Source organism: Sorex araneus, chromosome 1, assembly GCF_027595985.1.
Source record: "Sorex araneus isolate mSorAra2 chromosome 1, mSorAra2.pri, whole genome shotgun sequence".
In the NCBI taxonomy this organism is placed as follows: Eukaryota; Metazoa; Chordata; class Mammalia; order Eulipotyphla; family Soricidae; genus Sorex; species Sorex araneus.
The window spans coordinates 342,111,179-342,136,050 of record NC_073302.1 but is presented as its reverse complement, the minus strand read 5'-3'; the positions used below and the strand labels follow the sequence as shown (position 1 = coordinate 342,136,050).

Genomic DNA, 24,872 nt, shown 5'->3' with positions numbered 1-24,872 from the left:
CTATAACTAAGATACAGAGTCAAATCTAAAACAGTAAGACACACTTGTATTTGATTTTTTTCCATGCCATTTAGAATAAACATTCATTTCAAGTAGTTTACAAAATTTTACCATTTTTGTTGATTAATATTTAGAAGCTTATTTAAGGAGTCTTTAGACCAGAACATCTAGTCATATACCATGAGATTGGAATTTTATTTCTCTTTCTGTGGCAAAAGTGACTGAAATAACATTTCCAAATATTATAGCATTCTATTTAAATGCATTTCTCTATTGACCAATATTGATTGAAAACAGGAAGTGATTATTGAAGCTTTGAGGGAACAGTTATAATAACAAACTATGCCACCTGCGGTTTAACAGATATTAGATTTGTTGCTTTCAGAGCTTATGTTCTTTTTTAGAATATGTATCATTAGTGAGATGTATAAATTTCCACTCCAGTTATTGTTATAGTATCTGAATCAATTTAGTGGTATAAGAGAACCATTTAATTTTGGTATCAGATTTTGTAGGTTCGAAATTCATTAGAGTGCAGTGGGGATTACTTGTCTCTGCTGCATGTTGTTGGGGTCTCAGCGGGGAAGGGCTGAGTGCTTAGAGGGGATGAGAACGGCTGGGGCTGGAATCACTGGGATGTACTTCCTCCACACGCCAAGTCTTATCAGCAGTGCTTCCGTGTGGCCTCTTTGTGTGGGTTAGCGCCTCACATTGTGTTGGCTCGTTTCTGAGAGAACGGAGTCTAAAGTGGAGCCTCTGGAGAACAAGTGAGCCTGAGTACCAGCCAGCAAATAGAATTGGGTAGGAAGATGATCAAAGGTCAGGAGCACATACTTTGCATACAGGGGGCCAGGGCTTTGATTTCAGGTATCTCAGGGGGCTCCCCTTAAACACTATTAGATATGATGCCAAAGAAAATAAAACAGCCCAAAGCATCTGGTTGCCAATATCACACTGTGTAGATTGAAGCCACCCCAAATCCCCTGGATTGGAAGTGGGGAGAGATCACCCTTACCTCTTAATAGGAAGGATGCCAAAGTAAAGTGCCTATACATAAAACTGCCGCAGGGACTAAATCATCCCTTTAAATGAGCATTCAAGCAGAGAAGACTATTCCAATGAACATTACATCTCTACTGTAAACAATAAATAAATCTATGGGAGTGTAAGCAAGAGTGGAGCTTCCATTTTGATAGAAATAAAACATTTTTAAGGGCAAGGTTAATGAGAAAACACCCTTCATGAATTTATTTCTCCATCATTCATTCCCAGGGTCTTTTAAGATGAAGAGCCTTGAATCAGACCAAGACTCACTTGTGGCTCTAGTCCAATGAGTTATAAAAAACAAGTTTGTTAAATTACTGTAGTATCTTGACAGTATTTAAGATAATTTGGGAAACAGTTATGAATGTATTTTGAACTAAATAGATCCAGTGGTTATCTTTGACAAGATAGTGCAGTGAGTACGGTACTTGTCTTGAGTATCACAAAATGAGTATCACATATTTTTTTCCCAAAAAGATTGTCCTAATTTGCTGGCCTCTGTGATGACAAATGAGAACCACTAGATTTCCAGCAAAGCTATGAAAAATCATATTTTAAATTCTGCATCATTATAAACATGAGAGAAAGCAGAAGTCAGTTTAAAACCCCAACTTTTGTGACTCAAAATTCATGTTACTCAAAAGCTGAGCAACATGATTCACATTTGTGAAGTCCTATGTTCCATCTTCAGGACTATCAACAAAGTAAGACAAAATCACCAATTAGAGCTGTGGATTTTAACTGTGGGTCTTCAGGCCTCGTTGAAAAAGGTTGAAAATCACCGATGTAGGGATCACTTAAAAACAAGAGTTTGTGGCTTCGGGCAGGCTCAGTGCTAGGGTGTCTGCTTCATAGCCTTCAGCTGCAGGTTGGCCCTGTGCTGCTGATTTTGGTCCTGGTGGCACTGTTCCTTGCTATCCCTGGTGCCTCAACCAACTGTGCCATCTCCGGGCCACTGTGGCCAGTTTGTCAGCACCAGGACGGAAGTGCAAAATACCTGCTGATCCCTGAAACAAACTGCAGTTACCACAGCCAAGTGTGTGTCACCTCCTCACCTCAGCACCAACAACAAAAGGAAGTGAGCAAGCTTTTATTTAAGGTTTTGAAAAATTGGGGGAGTGGAGAGATAGTGCAGTGAGTACGGTACTTGTCTTGCATGTGACCAACCCATAGTCGATGCCTACACCCTAGATGGCCCCCAGAGCCCCACCAGAAAGTAAAACAGGTGACTCCACAGCAAAAATAAAAAGCTTGGAAAGGTTTGTATTACGTTATGGTTTAATTTCCAAGTATGTTTTCACAACTCCCTGTGCGTATACATATTTATTTGGAAAGGGTAGAGGCACAATTTTATAAACCTACTTTAAAGTCTTTTATGTCATTAGATTATCAGTGACTTACAACCTATTTGTTCAAAATACATAGTTATTGTGGGGTTCCCAAGCATTGTTCAGGGATACCCAAGGGTTGATGCTTGCATTGTGGTGTGGTGCTGGAGGCCACTTGGACCACATCTGGGGCTCGGGTTTCCAGTGCTCCATGCTCTGCTTCTTGGGTTGGTGGTGTGGGGTGTATGGGGCACATTGTACCCTAACAAACTGAGGTAGCTCCCAAGGTCCTAGCTTATCATTTTTATTTATTTATGGGGACCACACCTGAGGGCTCAGGGATCCCTCCTGGTGAGGTCAAGGTACCATATGGGGTACCACGAATCAAACCCAGGTTGGTCACATGCAGAGCAAGCACCTTATCCACTCTGGTATCTCTCCTGTCCCTAGAATATATGAATTTACATGCTGGTACTCACAAAAATGCATTTCTGCTCTTTGATATCTTTATTTTCCTTGGGAATCTATTGTAACTCTAGGATAGTGGGAACAGAATTTATAAATACACCATGAATTCTTTCATCATCAAGTAAACCACGATAATCAAATATATGCAAACGTATTCAACAATTCCTTTGATAAAGTTATTAGTGACAGTTATTTTGTGACATCAAAATACAGCTCTGTTTTCTTCTCTGTTTCATGGGCAAGGAAATGAGGTAGCACTGTCTTCTGCAACTTCCTACAGCTCAGTGATGTAGCTAGTATCTAGTGAAATATTGCTACATATAAATTGTAAATAAATGGGTGGACATTAGTGAGGCTCAGATAAAACAGGTAACTAAGAAGAAGACTGCAGTGATGGCAGTTTGACTGCTGACTTAAGATGGATTTGACCTATGGGATGCAGCACAGATTCATGAACAATCTCTGGTGCTGTCCGCAGCCTGACTTCAGTTCGAGGTGCCCCTAGATTACATGGCCTGCTGAGGGACTGATGACCCCTGACCACTGTCCATCTCCCTTTGGGCATCTGCAAAGCCTGGGTGTGCTCTCAGTTCATGTCAAATTGATCTTTCTGGTCTCACCTGTGTGTAAGTGTTCACTATTCCTTGAGAACCAACCCAAGTGACTACCTCTCTATGATGGCTTCTTGGACTTTTCTACAGAATTCATGGTTTCCAGCATAACGTGACTTCACATTGTATTGGTTAGTTCCCCTCTGTATTCAATTTTTGCATTTCCTCATTTATTTTTCCCAGTAGAGTGTACATGTTCAATGCCCAAGAATTTTTGCTTATGTCATTTTTTAGATCCCCGTTGGCACAATGGCAGTCCATTCTAACCCTTCTGTGCCTCTGCTGCTACTCCTGTGGCCAGTTTGTGTCGGAAGCTACATTGAATAGATTGCAGTCAGACCCTTTACTCATGGCTTTGCTCTTGAGTTTTTTACCTACCATCAATAACAATGGGAAAATTAGAGGCAAGAGAGAGAGTCCAGTGGGTAGGGCAGTTAGCTTGTAGGTGGCCAGCCTGGGGCCACTGAGTATAGTTTCCTGAGCACCGTCAGAGGGTCACTCCTAAGCACAACAGAAAAGTTAAATTTAATGAGATAGTTCATGTAAGAGAAAGATCACAAGTTTTTTTAGTTTACTATACCATTTTGTTTTATAACTAGCTATTACTCAACTCTTCCTATGCATAGTTTATAGCTTTGGTTTCACCAGTGGGTATGCATATCTGTATAGGAAAATTCTTACCTATATTGAGTTTTAATGCATCCACAGTTTTAGTTTTCAGTAGATGGGGAGTTATGTGACTGTAGGCCCCATGAACACATTAGAGGTCATTTACTATTAATAACCAAGTGAGACATTTCTTGTGATAAACTGAGTCACAGAGGCAGAAGAGAAGGTGGCTCAAAAACAGATTGGTAACTTCGAAATGTGGGTCTTGGCCAACTGTGATTAATAAAATCCCATAGTCAGTACAGCTTTGAAGACCCCTGTCAACTACTATTTGAGAATCTTTCATGGTACAGAGTAGGATTTTGGAGTAGAAGGATAAAATATATTCCTAGTGTCTTAAGCTGTAGATTATGAACTCATTCACATAACTGAATATGCGGGTCAGGAAAATTTTTCTAAGTACTTTTCTGATTTATTATTACTAAATATTTTATTTTTTTACCTGTTTTATATACCAGAAATCGTCAGAAATTCTCAGAAGAAAAGGGGTTGCAAATGGAAAAAGTTTAAAGAACTTCTTTTTCATTAATCCCTCTAATATAGCTTTTATGGACGCAATAAGAGAATTGATGGGTTGGGTGTGGGCGTGAAGTTCAATGCAGGCAATCTAAAAGATAGAAACTTCACTCTACCCTTTCCATTCTGCCAGTCCTGGGATGGCGTGACTCTGGAATACTCAGTGTTCTTGGCCGAAGTTTCCTGCCTAAGTTGGAGCAGTCAATGACTGGGTGCTAGAGAGTGGCTGGGGAAGCCTCCTTCTGTGGTGTGAGCCCATTTCACAGGCTGGGGACATTCACAAATGACTTCAGCTCTCAGTGGAGTGTGATGCTGGACACTCTGCGGATTTCATTTTGCCAGTGTCCCTGCATCTTCCAGGGAATCATCTTTGCTCCTTTCCTCTAGAGACATGCATAATGAGCAGTTATTTTTTTCTGGTTCTGGATCTATTGAATTAATTTTAAGCAACCCTGCTTTTGCCTTTTTTTTTCTTATGGTAAGTTTTAATAATAACAGTAATATATAGGCTGTCTTAATTATTATGACAAACTGATAGATGCATGTGATTTATCATTGTGGTAGGAGTGCTGCTGTGCTGTTTAGTCTTAAGTGTAAAATCCTGTCAGATCTCAAATGACAAGGGCCACGTCAGGCTCTGCTTCTCATTTATATTTTTGTGGATCCCTTAGCTTTGTGCCTGTCTCTAAAGATGCCTGCATTATAAACATTTAAACAGTATCTCATAACATACACTGAATTTATAGGACAGTTTTTTTTTTCTTGCAGTTGCCAACCTCTGATACTGTTCAGGTGACTACCATAAAAAAAAATCACTTTGACCTTTAACATTGTGATGTGCCCCAGAGGTCCATCATGAATCTCTGACCGTATTGCTGGGGGTCATTAGCAGGACACATCTGTATGGGCAGACTTCGCTGTTGCATTACACGTGTGTGGTAGTTCTCAAAACTGAACTTTCAGGAGTTCAATGAACTCTGTCCTGTACTTACGAAGTAGGAAAGGAACCATCTTTAACAAAAGCATGGGCATTCGATTTCAGATTCTTTCAATTAAGGTACGTATCAAGGACAAATATTTCTAGGCAGTAGGGGAAAAAATGAGCAGGTGTCTTCTCACGAAGCTTCCTTTTGAATAGATGTGTGAACTAGTAGATCAGTGGAACAGACTGGTGATTACTGGATAGGAAAAATAAAGGCGATCATGAAGTATAAATTTCCAGTTACGAAGGAAATAAGTCATGGGAATATAATTCGTATGCAGTATGGGATCCACAGGCAAAAGTCTTGCATTACAAATTGGAAAAATTTTGAACAGTAGAGGGGAAATAGGTTTGTTGTGCTTATTTGGCAGTCTATGCAAATATTGAACATTTTTGTTGCACACCTGAGTTGGACATCTATTAGACTTCAACGGAAAAGAATAAAATATGACTTAATTGTAAGGATACATTTTAAAGAAGCATTCGTAGCATAGCTGTTGAAGACTGTCAAGGCAAACTCAAAACGAGCAGAGCGGGAAGCTCCTTTTAGCTGTCTGTGCAGCAGGGCTTGGGTTAGGTAGAACATATGGTCAATCTCCCCGGCGCTGAAATAAAACTCCAGAAGAACCCAGCAGCTGTGGAATGGATTTATGTTGTGCTTTTCTTGAAATAGTTGGATTTTTAGGTTGGAAAAAAAAGTGAGGTTGGATTGTTGAATATTTATGTAGCCCCAAACAAAACTGAGAACTGTTTTAAAAAATAAATATTGCTTAGAATATCATTTCAGTTGTCTTGTGGGAAATGGCTTATTTTCTTCTGTTTATAAATTTATTGTATAAGTGACCACCATCGGTTAGTTTGGGTTTCCTGGAAACTGTCCTGGGCGCAGATCACCCAAGGGACCTTTACTATATTTGTAGCACTGTAGCACTGTCGTCCCATTGTTCATCGATTTGCTTGAGCGAGCACCAGTAATGTCTCCATTGTGAAACTTATTGTTACTGTTTTTGGCATATCGAGTATGCCACGAGTACCTTGCCAGGCTCTGCTGTGCGGCAGGATACTCTCAGTAACTTGCTGGCCTCTCCGAGAGGGACAGAGGAATTGAACCCGGGTCAGCCGAGTGCAAGGTAAAAGGCCCTACCCGCTGTGCTATCGCTCCAGTCCTTTCACTATGTCACACCCCAGAAATCAGTTGGCGTAGGTGTGGGGGTGGAACAGTGCAGGAGCAGGACTGCCCAGGAAGCAGTGGAAAAGCAGGGCCTTAGACAGTACAGGGTTAATATCCCTGTTGTGTTGCCGACTTGGTTTGATCCCCAGCCTACCTACGGTCTCTGAGCACCACCATGAGTAGTCCCGGGACAGAGCTGGGCATAAGCTCTGAGCACTGCCAAGCATGCTCCATCCTCTGAGGGAAAAAACACACAACCCGAAAAAAGTGAGCAGTTGAGCAAACAAAAACACATAAAGGCCTCTACTGAAAGGTTGTCATGCATATCCTTTTACCAACTTTCACAGAGAGAAGGGAGACGGGGAGGGGGGAAAGGTGGGGGGTGGGAGGAGAGAAGATAAGAGTCTGCCATAGAAGCAGGGAGGGGGTGGGAAGGGAGACTGGGGATGGTGGTGGTGGGAAATGTACATTGCTGATGGGTTGTGGAACATGATGGGACTGGAATGAACAACTCTAATTGTAGCTCACTATGATTCAATAAAAATTATATATAAAAAAATGTCAATCTATCCATGTATGTGTGTGCATATATGAATACAGCTGCTGTCAGGCTTCTGCTGAGACCCTAGGACACTTGAAACCACGATGGTCCTTTCCAGGAGCTCTTCACGGAGGCGAGTCCCCTTGACTTTCAGTGCCACACCTTCTGTCTCATTCTGTCCTTCAGTCTCTGGCCCTGCTTGCTGGAGGGGTGGCAGGCTGGGGGTGCTACTTTGAGTGAGACCCTATGATTGCCTGGAACTGGTTTTCAAACTTTGGACCTATGTAGCACCTGTATTGTAAGGCTCTTTTGATGGGGTCAGAGGGAATTTGCTGACTCAGAAAACTTCCGTTTCCACATTGAATGGCTGTTCTTTCAAGGTCAGATCTTCAGCGGTTAATATGTGTAAAAGCAAATAGCATGTGAAATCAGTGTGTAACAGAAAACAAGGGCAGTAGTGGAAAGCCAAGGGACGGTTGAAAAGTGCCATGTCTAGGGGGTGCTCATCACTCTTGCTCCTTTTTTTTTTTTTAATTTATTTTATTGAATCACCAAGTGGAAAGTTACAAAGTTCTCAGGCTTATATCTCAGTTACACAATGCTCAAACACCCATCCCTTAACCAGTGCCCATATTCCACTACCAATAAAAACAAAAACAAAAGCAAAAACAAAACAGACAAACAAACAAAAGAAAAAAACAGATTACATCCCACCCCTCACCCCCCAACCCACCCCGTAGGTGAGTGATAATTTCACTTCCTTTTCTCTTTACCTTGATTACATTCCAGATTTCAACACATAACTCACTATTGCTCCTTAAGTGGGAGGTTTGGCATCTTGAAAGTTACCAAGAGTCATGAAAGGTTCCCAAAAGTTTGAGAAACTCTGGCCTAAAACATTGGTTGTGGGAAATGGGGTCAGCTGAGAGCTGCCAGCCAGCAGCACTCCAGCAGCTGTGGGAAGCTGTTGGCGTCTGGGAGATGGACTGTGGAGCAAACCTGGGGTGCCCGAGTCCATGTCTCAGACTTCTCTGGCCAGTTCCAGACACTGCTTCTTCAGTGAGTCCAGGCCGATCGCACCCATTGTGAAAGTGAGCCCATTCCTGCACCTTGGGATTTTCTCTGTCATGTTAACACATGCACAGGCATATATGTGGAGAAGCCTGTGGTCACTTCCAGATGGATCCAGAAGTTGAGTCCTGCCATTCTGCCCCCAGTTTTGCACATGATCTTCGAACTGGGTGTTAGCTGGATAGAGAAACCTGCCAGACTGCCTCTTGGGGTCTCTAGCAATCCGGTCCCTTTTGTGGGGTGTCTCTGAATTCTGCTGACACGAAGATAGAGCTTTTGAGATGGTGGGAAACTCCCCAGAAGGTTGGTTTCAGAAACAGTTTTTTCCTTGGGACTGAGAGAGTACAGCAGGAAGGGCGCTTGCCTTGCACGCAGCAAACCCAGGTTCCATCTCTGGCAGCCAGTATGGTTCTCAGAGCAGCCAGGAGGAACCCCTGAGCATTGCTGGGTGCGACCCCAAACCAGAGCCAAACTTTTTATTCCCCAGAGAATGTGGAGAAGAAAACACAAAAAGACATACTCAACTTAATTTTGATCTTATTTTTATATCACAACTTTTCTAAGTTGGTAACATTTGAAAATTTGCCACATAACTGATGGGTGTTAATTGCTTTGTGCAAATCCTGTTACTTCTTCATTATGTCCTTGGTCAGAAAACTATTCATCTCCACAAAGTCTGGGGGAAATTTTGTTAAATATAAATTTAACATCCTCCCAGTATATTTTATTTATAATTTGGGGAGAAGTAGAGTTTAACAATCTTATCACTCCTTTGCATTTAACTTTTTTTCTTTCCTTAATTTATTTTGTTTTGGGCTGTGTACAGGGCTTACTCCTGGCTCTGCACTCAGTCTGGGATTACTCTTGAAGGTCGGCAGAGGATCATATAGGCATTGATCTCGGCATATAGGTAGGCACAGGATCTAGGGCAGTGAACTCAGCCCTAGAACCTACCAGCTATACTATTTTTCCAACTTTATGCCCTTATCATATTTTATTTTATTTTGGGACCATACTTGGGGATGCTCAGTGTTTACTCCTGGATATGCACTCCAGAATTACTCCTGTTGGTGCTTCAGGGACCATATGGGATGCCAGAAATCAAACCTGGGTCTGCTATGCGCAAGGCAAGCTCCTTGCCTGCTGTACTATCGCTCTGGCCTCCAACACCTATCAATTGTATACCTCTTAGGAACTTCACTGAATTCATGGCGTTTTTTAAAAAACTTTTTTTAAGAATGGAAACTCATTTGTCTCCTTCACTTGACTGGGCTAATGCTTTTTTTATGCTTTGAATGGAGCTCATTTGAGAAGCTACAGTCTCGTGCAGAAAGGTTGAAAGATCTTGCCGGTTACGGCTAACATTTCAAGAGTAGAATCTTAGTCATCACAATATATAGACTTTCTCAGATTATGATGTTGAGAAATTGAATGAAGTGGGCTGAAGATTGAAAAATCCAGAATAAAATCCTTTCTTCAGATTTAACCAATCTCGAGAAAAGGATTTGTCCTAAGATCCCATTGAGTAAATCCAGCCTAGTGGCAGTCACATCCTACCATACCCAACTGCCTCAGAGTGGAAAAAGAATGATCCTCTGGCTGAACCGAAATTTTAACTTGTTTATGTAGTAAATATTGGACAAGACTCAACACCTCTGGTTACCCATGTGCTTGTGTTTGTGTGTGTCGCTTCGGTGCTAATAACAGGTGGATAACGACAACCTGAAGTAAACCTCCTTGCCCTGCCCTGCGCCCCACTTCATCCTTTGAGTGCAGTTTGTTAGCTACTTGGGCAGAACTGCTGAACAGCAACTAAACCATTTTCAAGTTTCTTAAAAAAGTTAATTGAATTTTTAATTGAATCACTGTGAGATAAAGCTGTTTATGATTGGGCTTCAGTCATCAATGTTCCAACACCCATCCTTCTACCGGTGTATGTTTCCCAGCACCAGTGTCCCGGGGTTCCCATCACCCCCCAGCCCCGCACCTGCTGCCTGCCTCTGTGACAGGCACTTTTCTTAAGGTTTTAGTTTCCTTTTGCTGTCTTGTTTTCATATCACACCCCGTGGTGCCCAGGGATTACTCCTGTTTCTCTGCACAGGAGTCACTCCCCTCAGTGCTCAGGGGAACCCTGTGGTATTGGGGCTCAAGCCCAGCCTTCTCCTTGCAAAGCCTATATTCCAGAAATGTTGGTTCTAAAAGTTTGTTTTTTCGGAACCAGTGAGCATGTATTTTTATTTTTATTTTTTTATTAATTTATTTTTTTGAGGGTACAGTTACAGATTTATACATATTTGTGCTCATGTTTCCTTCATACAAAGTTTGAGAACCCATCCCTTCACCAGTGCCCATTCTCCACCACAAATAAACCCAGCATCCCTCCCACCGTCCCCAATCCCATCTCCCCCCACCCCACCCTGCCACTGTGGCAGGGTATTCCCTTTTGTTCTCTCTCTCTAATTAGGTGTTGTGGTTTGCAGTAAAGGTGTTGAGTGGTCATTGTGTTCAGTCTCTAGTCTACATTCAGCAAGCATCACCCTTCCCCCGCATGGCCTCCAACCACATTTTACTTTGTGTTCCCTTCTCTGAGTTGCCCTCTCCCCAGAATGTGAGGCCAGCTTCCAAGCCATGGAGTCAACCTCCTGGTACTTATTTCTACTATTCTTGGGGAACACGTATTTTTAAATATAGGCAACACTAGCTAGAGAAATCACTATATTGTTAAAGTCATTTCATGTTTAGCAGTTCTAAACTTCCTTTTGATTAAAACATAATGACATGGCAAAGTAAATTTGCCACTCCTTTATTTCTCTTCCTTTCTTTCTTTCTGCACTTTGACCAGATTTTCCTTTGTTCTTTCCTCTTTTTATTTTCCGTATGGCCTCTTTATCCCAATGACCCAGTATTGAAAAAATTTATTTTGGTTTGAAAATTTTTAACATATATCACCATCTCTTATAAATTAATAAATCACTGTGCCCTAATTTTAAGTAGGTGTGTTGGAAAAAGTTTCATAAATTCAAATCAATAACATTATGACAAATCAATATGTAAAATACATACAGAGCCCAGTGATTTATTTTCCTTTGGGGTGGTAAGATTGAAAACCAATGCCCTTGCTTAAGTATGCATTTTCTTCTATACATGTGTGCACATACATCAGAAATAGTACAGAGCAATAGTGCAGTGGGGAAGGCTGATGGATCGTAAGTAAGATAATCACAGCACATGCCTGACCTGGGTTATATCACCAGCACCCTGTATGGTCCCCTGAGCAAGCCAGGAGTTAAACCCTGAGCACTGGCAAGTGTGGCCCCACCCAATATATATATAAAGTCATTTCATGTTTAGCAGTTCTAAACTTCCTTTTGATTAAAATGAAATATATATATATATATATATATATATATATATCGTTAGGGCCGTATGAGGGCCATACAAGGGGCCCTGGGTGCAGGCTGGGGGAATGGAACTCAGCCCTCCCATGCACAAGGCATGTGCTCAACTGCTTAAACTTTCTTCCTAATCCAGATATGTATTTTTCCTTTGTTCACATCTGAGCTCTGTGATTTTATGCTTATTTAATTAATTTTGGTTATTTTTGGAGGTAGGTAATATTTTGACCTAAAGTACAAGCTTTTTTAGTTTAATATTGTTTGGGTTTTAGTTTTGGATCTACTCCCCATGATGTGCTCAGGGCTTGTTCCCAGCTTTGCACTCAGTAATCTCTCCTGGTGAACTCAAGGGACTTTATCTGGTGCCAGGTATCAACCCAGGTTGGCTGTGTGCAAGGCAAACACCCTACCTGCTGTACTGTCACTCAGGCCTCTAATGTATGGGCTTTTGAGTCTGTAATATGTTAGTCTCTCATCTGCTCCCCCTCATTTATTCTGTGTGAAAGTGCCTGGCCTCAGTTATCTCTAAAATGGGTGTTCATATGTTTATGTCCTAGGGCTTGAGATAGCAAGTAAAGTGTAATTGATTTGTCTCTTACTGTAGTTTTGTGCGTGTATATATATATATATATATATATATATATATATATATATAAACTTGTTCATATCTATGTACATACTCACAGCATTCTATATATTAAAATAGTTTTTATTTGTGTTTTTGAATTGTTTTCCTCATAGTGTTAGACCCTTTCAAATTTATAAGGAACTAAAGCTGTATGGACAGAGATAGCATATTTTGCAAGTCATGCTCGTATTTTTTAGGAAGAGGGTAGAGAAAATTTAATAAGATTTCTTCTAGTATATTTAATTGGGGCTGGAGTGATAGCACAGCAGGTAGGGCATTCGCCTTGTACTTGGCCGACCCGGGTTCGATTTCTCCGTCCCTCTCAGAGAGCCCATCAAGCTACCGAGAGTATCCTGCCCGCACGGCAGAGCCTGGCAAGCTTCCCGTGGCGTATTCGATATGCCAAAAACAGTAACAAGTCTCACAATGAAGACGCTACTGGTGCCGCTCAAGCAAATCTGTGAGCAACGGGATAACAGTGACAGTGATAATTAATTGACTTTGGTTAATGCTTTACACAAATTGCCTCTAAGATTCATATTTGGGGAGATTTTAAAGGTTTCAGGGTATATCCAGCTAGTCACATTGGCCTTTGATAGATTTTAAGAATTCTTGAGTAAGGAATCAGTATAGCGCTCACACTGATTTGTTTCATAGCAGCTTAGTTGTAAGGGTAATTTTTGGTAATTTTTTCTAGTGTGAAATTAAAAATTGACATATAATGGGTGAAAGGTTAGATATGTGGATTTTTTTTTGGGGGGGTAGGGTTGGGGTGGCAGAGGTTCGAGATTGCTATGGTCCAACAAAATTTGACTTGGTTGCTGATTGATTTAATTCCTATTGCTTATAAATAACCTTTCAGTTTATCTGTCACACCAACACAGGGGCGCCCATGTGAACTGTGGCTGTTCAAGGACTGTGGAGGAAGGTGAGCTTTTTCCAGTGAATTCAAGAATTTGTGTTATTTATATAATTCCTTGTCTTTTGAAAACTACTGCTCCCATCTATTAGTACATGCTATACAATTTTTTAAAATTTTATCCATCTCCTTTCACTTGTTTTAGATATACAGTCCCACCTTGTACATGGAATCGCCAGGTGAATTTCACCTGATAATTTCTGACTTTGCTTTTAATAAATGAATTAGCAGTGAGACAGGTTGTCTGTTGGCAGTAATATACCCTTTGAACACTTTTTTTTTAAAGACTGGTAAGTGGATTGTTTCTTTTCAGAGCTCTCCCAGTTAAGAGTTTTCAATTATTTTGTCCTTTGATAATTCTTTGGCAATGTTCTCTGTCACTAGATACACACTATAATGTGTATTGACCATCCTCTACCTGCCGGCCATCATTGTCACTTAGCTTTTCTTTCTTAATCTTCATCTCTTTATCCTTCCCCTTGAGCCTTGGAGACTTTTCTCAAGCTTTTACTTGACTGGTTTGATTTTTTCCCTCAATGCTGACTGCTACTTGCTTCCTTCATTGTGGTCTCTAAATTATGTAGGCTGAGCTACATAATTCCCCCCTCACCCATTCCTAACTACTTCTTTTCATGACCATCTACTCTGTCATTTTAGAGATGTAGTATCCTTTTGATTTCTACTAAAAGGATAAATTTAAAATAAGTTCCCCCATTTTTAGTTGTAACTGGTTTTCTTCAGAAAACAATAGCTTTGCTGCTGAGATTTTTGCGTATCTAGCTGAAGAATACCTGTCCCTTTCAAAGATTGGCAGTGGTAATTTGTTCATTTAGAGATGCTTTTGAATGCTCTTCAGATTTCTCAGTATTCAGAGGAAGACAAAAGAAAAATGAAAGAGACTCAGCAGTTTGGACAAGGGTAACCAGAACCAGAGGAAGTGCCCAGGCTTGTTGACCTGTTGGCCGGTTTCTGTCTGAATACAGTAAGGTGTGCAGGAATCGTGGAAGAACTGTCTCTTTCCGGAGCTGGTCGTCTGCTTCAAACCTAGCAGCCTGCCGAGACAGTGCCCGTCTTCATGCACAGTGGAATGCAGGTTTTAATCTAGCAGTGACTTCTCTGATCAGGTTTGTGCTCAGAGTCCATTTCAGCCCCTCGTGTGTCTCAAGTGCACTGGACACAGCCCTTCTGCACCTCACATCCCGGCCACACTCTCAGCCCCTGTCACTAATAGGCATTAGAAAGGTCAGTTTTCTGGAATCGTTTCTCTATGTACTTATTTAATGTCCAAGATAGTTCTATCCAGTTCTTCATTTCTTTTTTTGGGGGAAGGGCAGTGGGGTCAGTTGGCACATTCTCATCTGTACTCAGGGCATATTCTTGGCTCTGTGCTTAGGCATCACTCCTAACAGTGTCTTGTGCATGTGTTTACGGGGTGTGTGTGACAGGGGGCAGCATAGGTCATGGATCAGGGTTAGCTGTCTGCATGTCTGCTTTACCCCTTTACTATCTGTTTGACCCTAGGTTGGGTATTTCTTAATTTTTTTCATGTTCATTATATCATTTTATCTTTACTATATCTAATAGAGTTATATTTTAGGTGTGAAAAATAAGCAGATTGTTCCTTAGAAAAATATAGTCATTGGACATTGTAGGTAGTATCTAAATTAGTTGATGGGGTTTGTATATTCAAGACTGTGTATTAGCCAGACAACCAAATTTCTTTCAAAAACAATCCACTAGTTAGTTTTTTGATCTGAGTCCCAGTTATTGCAAGGAGTGAGTGATGATCCATTCAAAGAAAGATGCAGCATTTATAGCTTTGACAAAATCCAGTGTCTGTCCCATCTTTGGCTTCCTGCTATCAGGTATCCCTCAGGTCCTGGAAGAATCCATGCAGCATCTCACTCCTGAGATGTGCTAAGGAAGGCATGACATGCTTTGGAATTCTCAACATGCCATATGCCTTCATGTCGCTTTTAAATAGTGACTGATGGGGCCTGTGTGGTGGTTCAGTAGGTAAGGTGCTTGCCTTGCATGTAGCCTAGCTGGGTTCAATTCCAGGCACCCCAGACAGTTCCCTGAACCCCATCAGTGGTCCCTGAGCACAGAGCCAGGAGTAAGCCTGAGCACTACTGGGTTTGATCCCCCAAACAAAGATAAAATTGCGATGATGCTTACTGGGCATTTCCAAAATGAGGAGTGTAAATAAACATAAAAGAAATATTTGGGACATTACACAATTTCGCACTCAATGTGTGTGTGTGTGTGTGTGTGTGTGTGTGTGTGTGTGTGTGTGTGTGTGGATAGTAGGGCAAACTGATGTGGGGAATAAGAACAAGTTGTGCCTGAGATATTGGGATGAACTTGTAAACTCTTCTGAGAGCATAAATACAGTATAAATTTTATGTGGATGGCAAATTGCCTCTGTGACTGACCCTTTGCTATGAAGAAAAAGCTTGTCAGCATTGTATTTTTGTTGTAGGTCACAGGAATGATTAGTGAACACAGATCCTGAATGTAAAACACTGTCTTCCTTGGCCAGTTAATGAGGAGGCCTGCTACCCCAGTAAATCTCATAGGACAGTTCCTTCCCACCTACATCCCTACTCCTTCCACACACACTCATAAATGCTCAATGATGAGTATTTCTGAAATAACCTTGCTCTCCTTCAGAATGACATTGTGTAGGGATAGGCTCTGGCTATAGTTGCTTTTGGCTTTCCCATAACAAAAATGTCCCCAGTTTCCAATTAGCCAGAGGAACCTGAGCCAAAACAGTAACAGAAGATAGAATCTATAGCTTGGCCTTGTTTCATGAAAAAATATTCAGGAGTCTGAGGACTATTACAGTGGAACTTGAACATAATCTTTCTGATCATGCTGTTAAGTATTCAATCATAGTGATATGATGATGAAATGCTGCCTTTTCTTTGTAGATGTTGATCTGTCATTACTCAACAAAATTCCTTTAGAAAGTGTTCGAAGGCTCTTTTGGAGAAGACAGCAGTGAAGTCATGCTATTTAATCACTTAGGGTTTAGCAAGCATCCATTGTGGCCTGTGTTGTGTGTTAAATTTATAGTGTGACCTCCCTAATAATATTTTTTTCCACTATCTCAGCACCTGCCTGTGAAATTGTGTGTGTGTGTGTGTGTGTGTGTGTGTGTGTGTGTGTGTGTGTGTGTGTATGCTCTGGGTTGAGGGAGGGATATACGCTGACTAAAAGGGAGTCTGTCTGTCCACCATTCAATAACATATTTTATTTATTTTCAGCCCAGTTTTGGTGATGAGACATTATTTGTGTGTGTGTGTGTATACACATACATATATTATTTTTTGCACGGAGGGTTGGGACACATCTTATTGTGCTCCTGGCCTACTCCAGGCCCTGGACTCAGGGATTACCAGAGAGATCAAACCTAGGTTGACCCAGAGGAAAACCAAATGTCTTATCTATTGTTCTGTCTAACTTAAAGTGTTAGTTCTTATAACCAGCATTGTCTTGGGTACTTTGCAGATTCTAGTGCTCTCCCTCTTCTTTCTCTTCTGCCCCCTTGCCTTAGGGCACTGCATTTCAGGAGACTTGGTTGTTGGTGCTTTCCACATTGATTCCATTTTGCCCTTGGTTTCCAGGTTCATCTGCCTAATAATAATCCACCCAGCTATTTTCCCCAATTTCCTTTGTTTCTGCATTGCCTCACCAATAAAGTTCTAAAGTGGTATCTATTGAGAGCATGTGTGTGTGTCTGTCTCTTGGCTCATTATATCTCTCAGCTTGATTCTTTTCATCTACCACTCCAGGCAGAAGCCTCCTTCCCGGCCCTCAAGCTGGAGCACTCGCTCTCACCAGCTCGGCCTGCCTCAGATCTTTGAGCTGTGATCCCCTTTCTGTGAATCTTCTCCCTTAGACAAACTTCCCTCTGTTCAAAGTCCTTCTTCTTTTCCTTCTGACTCCTTGCCCTGGTGAAAATTTATCTCTCCTGCCCGTCTTTCCTCATTTTCTTTTTGCTCAGTGAAGAGACCTTTGTCGGGGCATTTCTGTAGCTGTGTGGGAGCACAGAGGGGCACGTTTCTCCAAGATCCATCTCTAGCTTGTGAGCAAGTTTCTTGCCCTAAATGAGTAATTGGAATTATTCCCCTCTGATATTTGCCTCCAAACCCTTCATGTTTGGCAAACTCTGACATTACCATTCAACCTTCTCTGAAGAGACTCCTTGGAGCTACGTAAAGGATTCTTGTGGATTGTTCTCTGCAAGAAAACGCCTTGTGCCTGAGACCTCTGCTTCGCTAATCCCTGTCGCCTGCATCTTTTTACTCTGGGAGCAAAATCTGGGGTAGTAAAGATTTGTTCCATCTTTACTCTGGGCACAAAGCCAGACTGTCAACACTCGAGTGGAGAGTGGATTCTCCTCTTCCTTTCTGCTGCGGAAGGTTCGAGAATGGTGTCATGGCAGCATCCTAAATTTTGAATCCTTTTGTCACTTTTAATTTTCAGATAAATTATTTTTATATCAGCTCTTGAACAACCACATTAAATGAAGTATCCCTCCAAGGTATTCTTTTTGGTCTTAAGTACAGTATTCTTATTCATAGCTTAATATGTAAAGACCAATTCCAAATCACCAAGGACTCAGAAATATGCAGATAGAAATTTGGCATTTTTTTTTTTTTGGCAAGTAGAAATGAAACAGTCAAGTTGGTCACTGGACAGCATCTTCTATGCTCTCTTGACCAGCTCTGTTACATACTTTTCACTTCTTTGTATCGGTATGTTGTTAATAATACAATTGTTATGTATTGGAAATTACATAAATGTAATTTGGAGAGATAGCAGATAGCACAGTGGCACAGTGGCAGGGTGTTTGCCTTGCATGCAGCTGACCCGGGTTCGATTCCTCTGCTCCTCTCTGAGAGCCCGGCAAGCTACCAAGAGTATCTTGCCCGCACGGCAGAGCCTGCCAAGCTACCCCTGGCATATTCATCATGCCAAAAACAGTAACAAGTCTCACAGTGGAGACGTTACTGGTGCCTGCTCGAGCAAATAGGTGAGCAACGGGACGACAGTGACAGTGACACTACAGTAGCTTCCTTTCCTCTTAGAGAAAATAAATCAAACTTATACTGCTTACTCTGAACCATCTTAGTGCCATTGTAATCACACCAATAAATAGGTTTTCAGAAACTTTTGTCACATTTGAGGTCTCTTTGGCAGGAATTGTAAGGAAGAGGTGGGTATTATGTGTCCTATGTGGCCTTGCATAACCACATCTTTATTGTTTGCAGAACACCTCCCTACTTTCCCGTATAGCTCCGGGGGTCCAGGAGATGGTTTAACAGGTAAATTGCCTGCGTTGCAAGTGTGAGGTCACTAGTTGCATCCCTGATGCTACCAGCATGTGCTTATTTTTAGAGTAGCTGGTTGATTAGTACAATGATGATTTCAGATTTCCATATTTGCTTTCAACTTCTGCATGATAATTGAGAGCAACTCAATTTTTCTTATGGTTCTGGGTAAAAGTCTGTGACAGGTTATCAAATGTGGATTAGAATCACTTGGAGATGTTTAAAAGTATTGATGAAAGGGACTCAGCTTATCAATTATTGGTTATACAAGTATGGACCCTAGATAGGAGGATTTTATTTTAGAATTCCTCAGTTCCCCAGATTATTCTAGAAAATTTGAGGTTAAGAACTATTCAAGAAGCATTCAAAAAATTTTTTTGGGTGGCAACTTTTTAACCTAGTAATTTCTATAGCAGTAGAACCAAAGTACATGGGATACATTCATTTTAAGTTAAGAAGCGATTTGGTGAGAATAGCACTGTAGCACTTTCTTCCCATTGCTCATTGATTTGCTCAAGCAGGCACCAGTAATGTTTCCATTGTGAGACTGGTTGTTACTGTTTTTGGCATATCAAATAGGCCACGGGTAGCTTGCCAGGCTCTGCTGTGCGGGCAGGATACTCTCAGTAGCTTTCTGGGCTCTCTGAGAGGGACTGAGGAATCGAACCTGGGTTGGCTGTATGCAAGGCAAACACCTTACCCATTGTGCTATTGCTTCAGTACCAACAGAAAATATTGGCTAGTTTTATGAGACAGCATGAAGGTATATCAAACTAAATCATCCTTGTGCTTACTTTTGGCTGAAATATATCAATTTAGAATTTATATGTATAAAAATTATAGGCTCAGAGGATAAGTGGCTTTATTAAATGAAAATATATTTATTTCTTGAAAACATAAAGATGGGAAAGCCTTTTAATCTAATTAAGTTGTTAATTTTTTTTTTTTTTGTGATTCAGATTTTCTTTGTGTGAAAATGGTAGGAACATAACCTTCCCTTACTAACACTAGCTTCATCCATCTAAACCCCAGGTTTAGTGCAGTGAGTTGGAGATGTATGTTTTCCTGAGAATTTCACTTATCTCTATCAGTTATTACTGGCAAGTAAAGCACATCTACTTTCAATCTGGAAAATAATTTCAAAATATAATGTATTTTCTATAAAATGTTTTTTACTGAATTTGTCTTTCTCTCTCTATATATATCACTTTGCCTTCCTAATTTTTTTAATTGGCTTAGAGTGCACTTAAAAAAATTGACCTATACTACAATATTTTTTTTATAACACCCTAACCAGTGAATTTAAAATAGATTTTTTATTCGAGTTGGTTTTGAGAGAGCTTCTGGAAGTTTTGAGAGTTGATATTACCATGCAGTAGCACTCCTTGTATTATCATAATGCTTTCACCTCTGTGGCCTACAAACTCCAAACTGTAGCTAGATGGGCATGGAATTGTTTGCCACTCCTCCTCATTGCCAGGTAAAGAGAACCTTGCAGAATTTTCTCAGCTCATTCTCTGGATGAGACTAGTTCAATAATGCCCACTTTGCCTGGATCTCCTGAGAAGAATTAGAGCATCCATGCTAGCATCTTCTGTAGCACAGGGAAGATAACCATTATCCCAGACATTTGGCTGTAGTTTTATTTAGAAGTAAAAACTGGTTCAAGATGAAGTTTTGAGTACACTTGATTTCTTGGGCTCTAAGAATCTATAAAAGGAATAAAATTTTCTCCATAGGAAATGATAGGTAAATTTGAACATGCCTTTGGATCACATTCTGTTGCATTTGTATAAGATAAAGGTTCACCTATATTTATTTAGGGGTCTGGAGTAAGCAATTTGTTGTATCAATCTAGAGCCAAAATAGTAATGGAAATTACTGCTTTGTGTCAAGTTAGGCTTCCTAGATGTGGCGGATATTTTTCCTGGTAAGACTGGGTAAGAGTTATCTGCATGAGGAGAGGGAGAATCCATAGATGTATTCCCTGACCATGAGCATGACAGTGCGACTCTCTGCATTGCCCACCAGATTTGTGGTTTGAGAGCTTGGGGTTTGTATTCCTCTGAGAGAACATCCGCAATTGTGATGTGGATTACTGTGGATGTCAGTAACTTTTATATGACATAAACTTAAGAAAGAGCATCAGAAACAGAAACATTAGAAATATAAGTCACAATTTCGTGAGCGTGTCATTTTGGAGGAAAATATTCAAAATGATGACTATTCTGTACTTGGTTTGGCAACACATATACCAGAAAGATGACTATTCATGGGGCCCCAAAGTTTTATATAAAGATGAAAAAGCTGTTTGGGAGTTATGAATTACTGTAGCCTTCTGTTAAATCTGTCTTGACAACTGTTAAAAGGCATTATCATCAGAAATAGGGCTGCATTTCACTCTGTCTGTCAAATATAACCAACATATAGGATCTTAAGGAAGTGTGACTAGAAGGCGTGTCAAAGCAATTGGACAAAATAACCAAAGATCAGCTACTTCTGGCTTCTCTGGGGAAGAAACTTTAAAATAAAGCCCATAAACCAAGACCCAATGCCTAAAACTGAGCTACTCAGGATGATCATGTGTAATCTGAGAACAAATAGAATATAGGAATTTGAAATCATTATTGTGGTACTAGTCATCCAATCAATTCTTAGAAAATTAATATAGGGGCTGAAGTGATCGTGCAGTCGGTGTGGCATTTGACTTGCACCTGGCTGACCTGGGCTTGATCTCTGGCACCCGTATGGTCTCCTAGGGCCTGCCAGCTGTGGTGACTAAGTATCGAGCCAGGAGCAAGTCCTGAGCACCTGTGGGTGCCGCCTTGAGACCTTGCTGCCCCCAACCCCCCACCTGCAAAAGAAAAAGAAAAAACCCAAAAACCAGTGCTATGAATGGAGTTACTCCTTGAGTACACAAGATGTCTTTGATTGTTTGAACTCTGTTTGTGACTATAAGCATGCATATCCTGAGACATTTTCGAATCTAGCTAAGCCTTGATTCTGAATTCTGTTTCTTCCACTCCATTCTTTCATTTTATGTCTTGCACTGTTGGACTTCAGTTAACCAGATAGAGATGTTGCTCAGTGATATGTTTGCTAGAAGACGAGGTTCAATTCAGAGTATAACTGGCAACTCATGTGTACATATATAAACATATATGCATGCAAGTGTAATAGTAATGTTGTTATAAATAAAATTTATAATAGTTATTTTTGCATATTTATATGACACATTTAATTGTATTGTTGAATACAATATTTAAAATCTGTTATATATGGATTATATACTATATATATAAGTTTGGAGTGGGAACCTAATCAGACTTTGAACCTCATCTTTCTAGCAAATGCATAAATATGAGCTGCATCTTTATCTGGTTTGATGAAAGTCAACACAAGTGGTGTAGATTTAATAGGAAAGTAGGACTGGGTGATAATACAAGGGGTGGGATACTACTTGCACACGGTCAACTAGCTTAAATTCCTGCCCACCCACATGGTTCCCTGAGCTCGCCAGGGGTGGTCACTGTGCAGAGTCAGGAAGTAAGTCCTGAGCATGGCTGATGTTGCTCCAAAACAAACAAAAAACTGTATAAAAAATTTTTTTTTCTTCTTGAGTCACACCCAGTGATGCTCAAGGGTTACTCCTGGCTCTGCACTCAGGAATTAATCCTGGCAGTGCTTTAGGGACCATACGGGATGCTGGGGATTGAGCCAAGGTCGGCCATGTGCAAGGCAAACACCCTACCCACTGTACTATCACTCTAGCCCCATGTACAAATATTTTTTATATTACACAAAAATTGCCTCATTTCATAATATATTTATGTATTAAATATTTTATAATTATGCAATTGAATATGTGAGCATAAGTGTATAATACTATATAAATAAATCACTTAATATATATTAATACATGTAATAAACACTTATTTTTCATATTCCCCCAAAAAATGGGAGCTTGCTTGAAATTGTTACTGTTGGTTATGAAGATTTGTCTAGCCATGTCAAAAAGGTTACATTTTCTTGAATCATTCATTCACTGGTTTCTTTTAGTTCCTGAGACCATCAGTTCTTTTCCATGGTTTTGGCAACCTAACTGTAGTTAGGGTATTTCTAAGTGGAGCTATTCTAGCTTGACCAGTTTCTTGGGAGATTTTGGAGACAAAATAGCTAGGGGGAATTTGAACAACTTTCTGGTCCCACAATCTTTTGTGATTGGTACCGTTCGATTTCCGCTCACTCATTTTCTGTTGTGTTGCATTTCCTCTCTTCATTGGTTTCCCATTTCTGAAGAAGGAACTAAAGTGTCCGAATTGCATGCAGCACATTTAGAAAGAATTTGTTCTGCATCTCTAATTATCTTTATCTATTATGTTAGCATTTTACTCACTTTGCCAAATTGCATCTCTAACAAAGCCCATTAGGGGTTTTGAAAACCAGGATTAGTGCATGCTGTATGTTCAGAACTTCAGTTATTAATTCATTTCTAGCAGAACATTTTTGTTCTAATTATTATAGCATTGCAATATTGGACATTGGTCCAAGCTTTCAGGAATGATTATCAGGCAACTTGAGTTTATTTTCAAGTAAATTAGCTGACTATATTCTCGTGTATATTCTAGTGACTGTAGCCTAGTTTCTCAGAAGTAATTGAACCATACTGCATTCTCCTGCAAAAGTAAATGTTTTCAATCTGTCACTTTCATTTTCTGCTAAGGAAAAATAATCTCACAGATAATCATTAAAACACTGAAATACTTACTATGAAGGTATCCTACATTGTGACTTAACTAACTTTCCATTTACCAATTAACCATAGGCATCTCAGTATCATAACATAGCTCAGTAGTAAGGTGTAGATGCGCCTAAAATCATGGGTCTAATTTCATCGACCTTCATTGCCAGAGACTTGGGTAGCAGACTGATTGAAATAAGGGAATCACATCCTTTTAAAGACTGTTCTCTCAGTAGATTGGCTTGGGCTTCACTGGGCAGTTGCCAAGCTAGCAGGACCTATTCTCACTCCAGTGGGTCTCCTGTCTCCCTTAAGGACAGACAGCCATTCAGCCGCTTCACCCTGTCAATGTCCTCCTTAGCTCCTGGAGAGGACTTAGGGTGAAGGAAAACTGAGACATCCCATGCTTTATTGCTTTCATCTTTAATAGCTATGACATATGTGAGTCGTGTTCCCTAAGATTTCTGTTGTGAGGCTGGAGCGGTAGTATCGCTTGCATGCGACTGACCCGGTTTTAATCCCTGGCATCCCATATGGTACCCAAGCACTGCCAGGAGTAATTCCTGAGTGCAGAACCAGGAGTAGCCCCTGAGCCCGGCTGGGTGTGACCCAAAAAGCAAAAAATAAATAAGTAAATAAATAAAGAAATAAATAAAAAGATTTCTAATGGATGCTACTCCCATTAAAAAAAAATAGCCAAAAAGCTGGGTATGTGGCTTAGCATCATAGAGCCTCACATGTCATCCAGGTCTGGGGTTCTGTCGCTGGTTCTGGAATTAAAAAAATAAAAATAAAAAGCCAGGCCCCAGGATACTAAAACCACTAAAGTACCAAACTTAAGTTTGGCAGGCTCCCATGATTTCTATGGGCTGGTTATAAAACCATCGGGGGCATTTGTCACATTGAGAAGTGAGGGGGTAACACGGGCTTTGAGTCCGTGGGGCTCCCCCAGCTTGCCACTGCTGCTGCTCTTCCTTCCCGCTAGGCTCCCAGCTCTTGCCCATGGAGCTTAGGTTACGGGTCTGCAAGGTGCAGCTCTCGGGAGAGTGCTTCACTGGTCAGAGCCCTTTCCTGCCAGCCTGTGCTCGAGGTTGCCCTGTTCAGGAAGCCCACCCCATCTCCAGCGTAGCCGCAGCCCCCTGCCACTGCATTTGGACCTTCCCGGCTCCCCGACACCCGGCATGTAGGCTCCACAGCATCTGTGTAGTGTCGCCAGAACAAAGCTTTGTATCTGTTTTCAGTTGAGAAGGGAAAGGTTCCTTGCTGTCCGTTTCATGGGCTTCAGTGTTCTGTGGAAACTGCAAATGGGGGCTGGCAGGGTGCAGGAGGCAGAGGGTCCCGTGAACAGAGCAACACAAATTGAAATCTCTGACGTTATACTGTTTCCTAGATCTTTATCAGAATGCAGATTGATTGCTCAGGTTTTTAATGATGTTTCTTGTCCTA

The 24,872-nt window shown here is 40.9% G+C and overlaps 1 protein-coding gene across 7 annotated transcripts in view; it reads left to right on the top strand.

Annotated features, from left to right (window-relative positions):
- UNC5D (unc-5 netrin receptor D) overlaps positions 1-24,872 on the top strand; it is a 595,849-nt gene that overhangs the window by 27,313 nt on the left and 543,664 nt on the right. The window contains exon 1 of one of the 7 annotated variants that reach the window (XM_055141631.1): positions 13,248-13,352. The exons of the other annotated variants lie outside the window; for them this stretch is intronic. The gene's annotated coding sequence lies outside the window, so the exon portion shown is untranslated. Of the gene's footprint in view, positions 1-13,247; positions 13,353-24,872 lie in introns of those variants that run through there. 7 annotated transcript variants of the gene reach the window in all.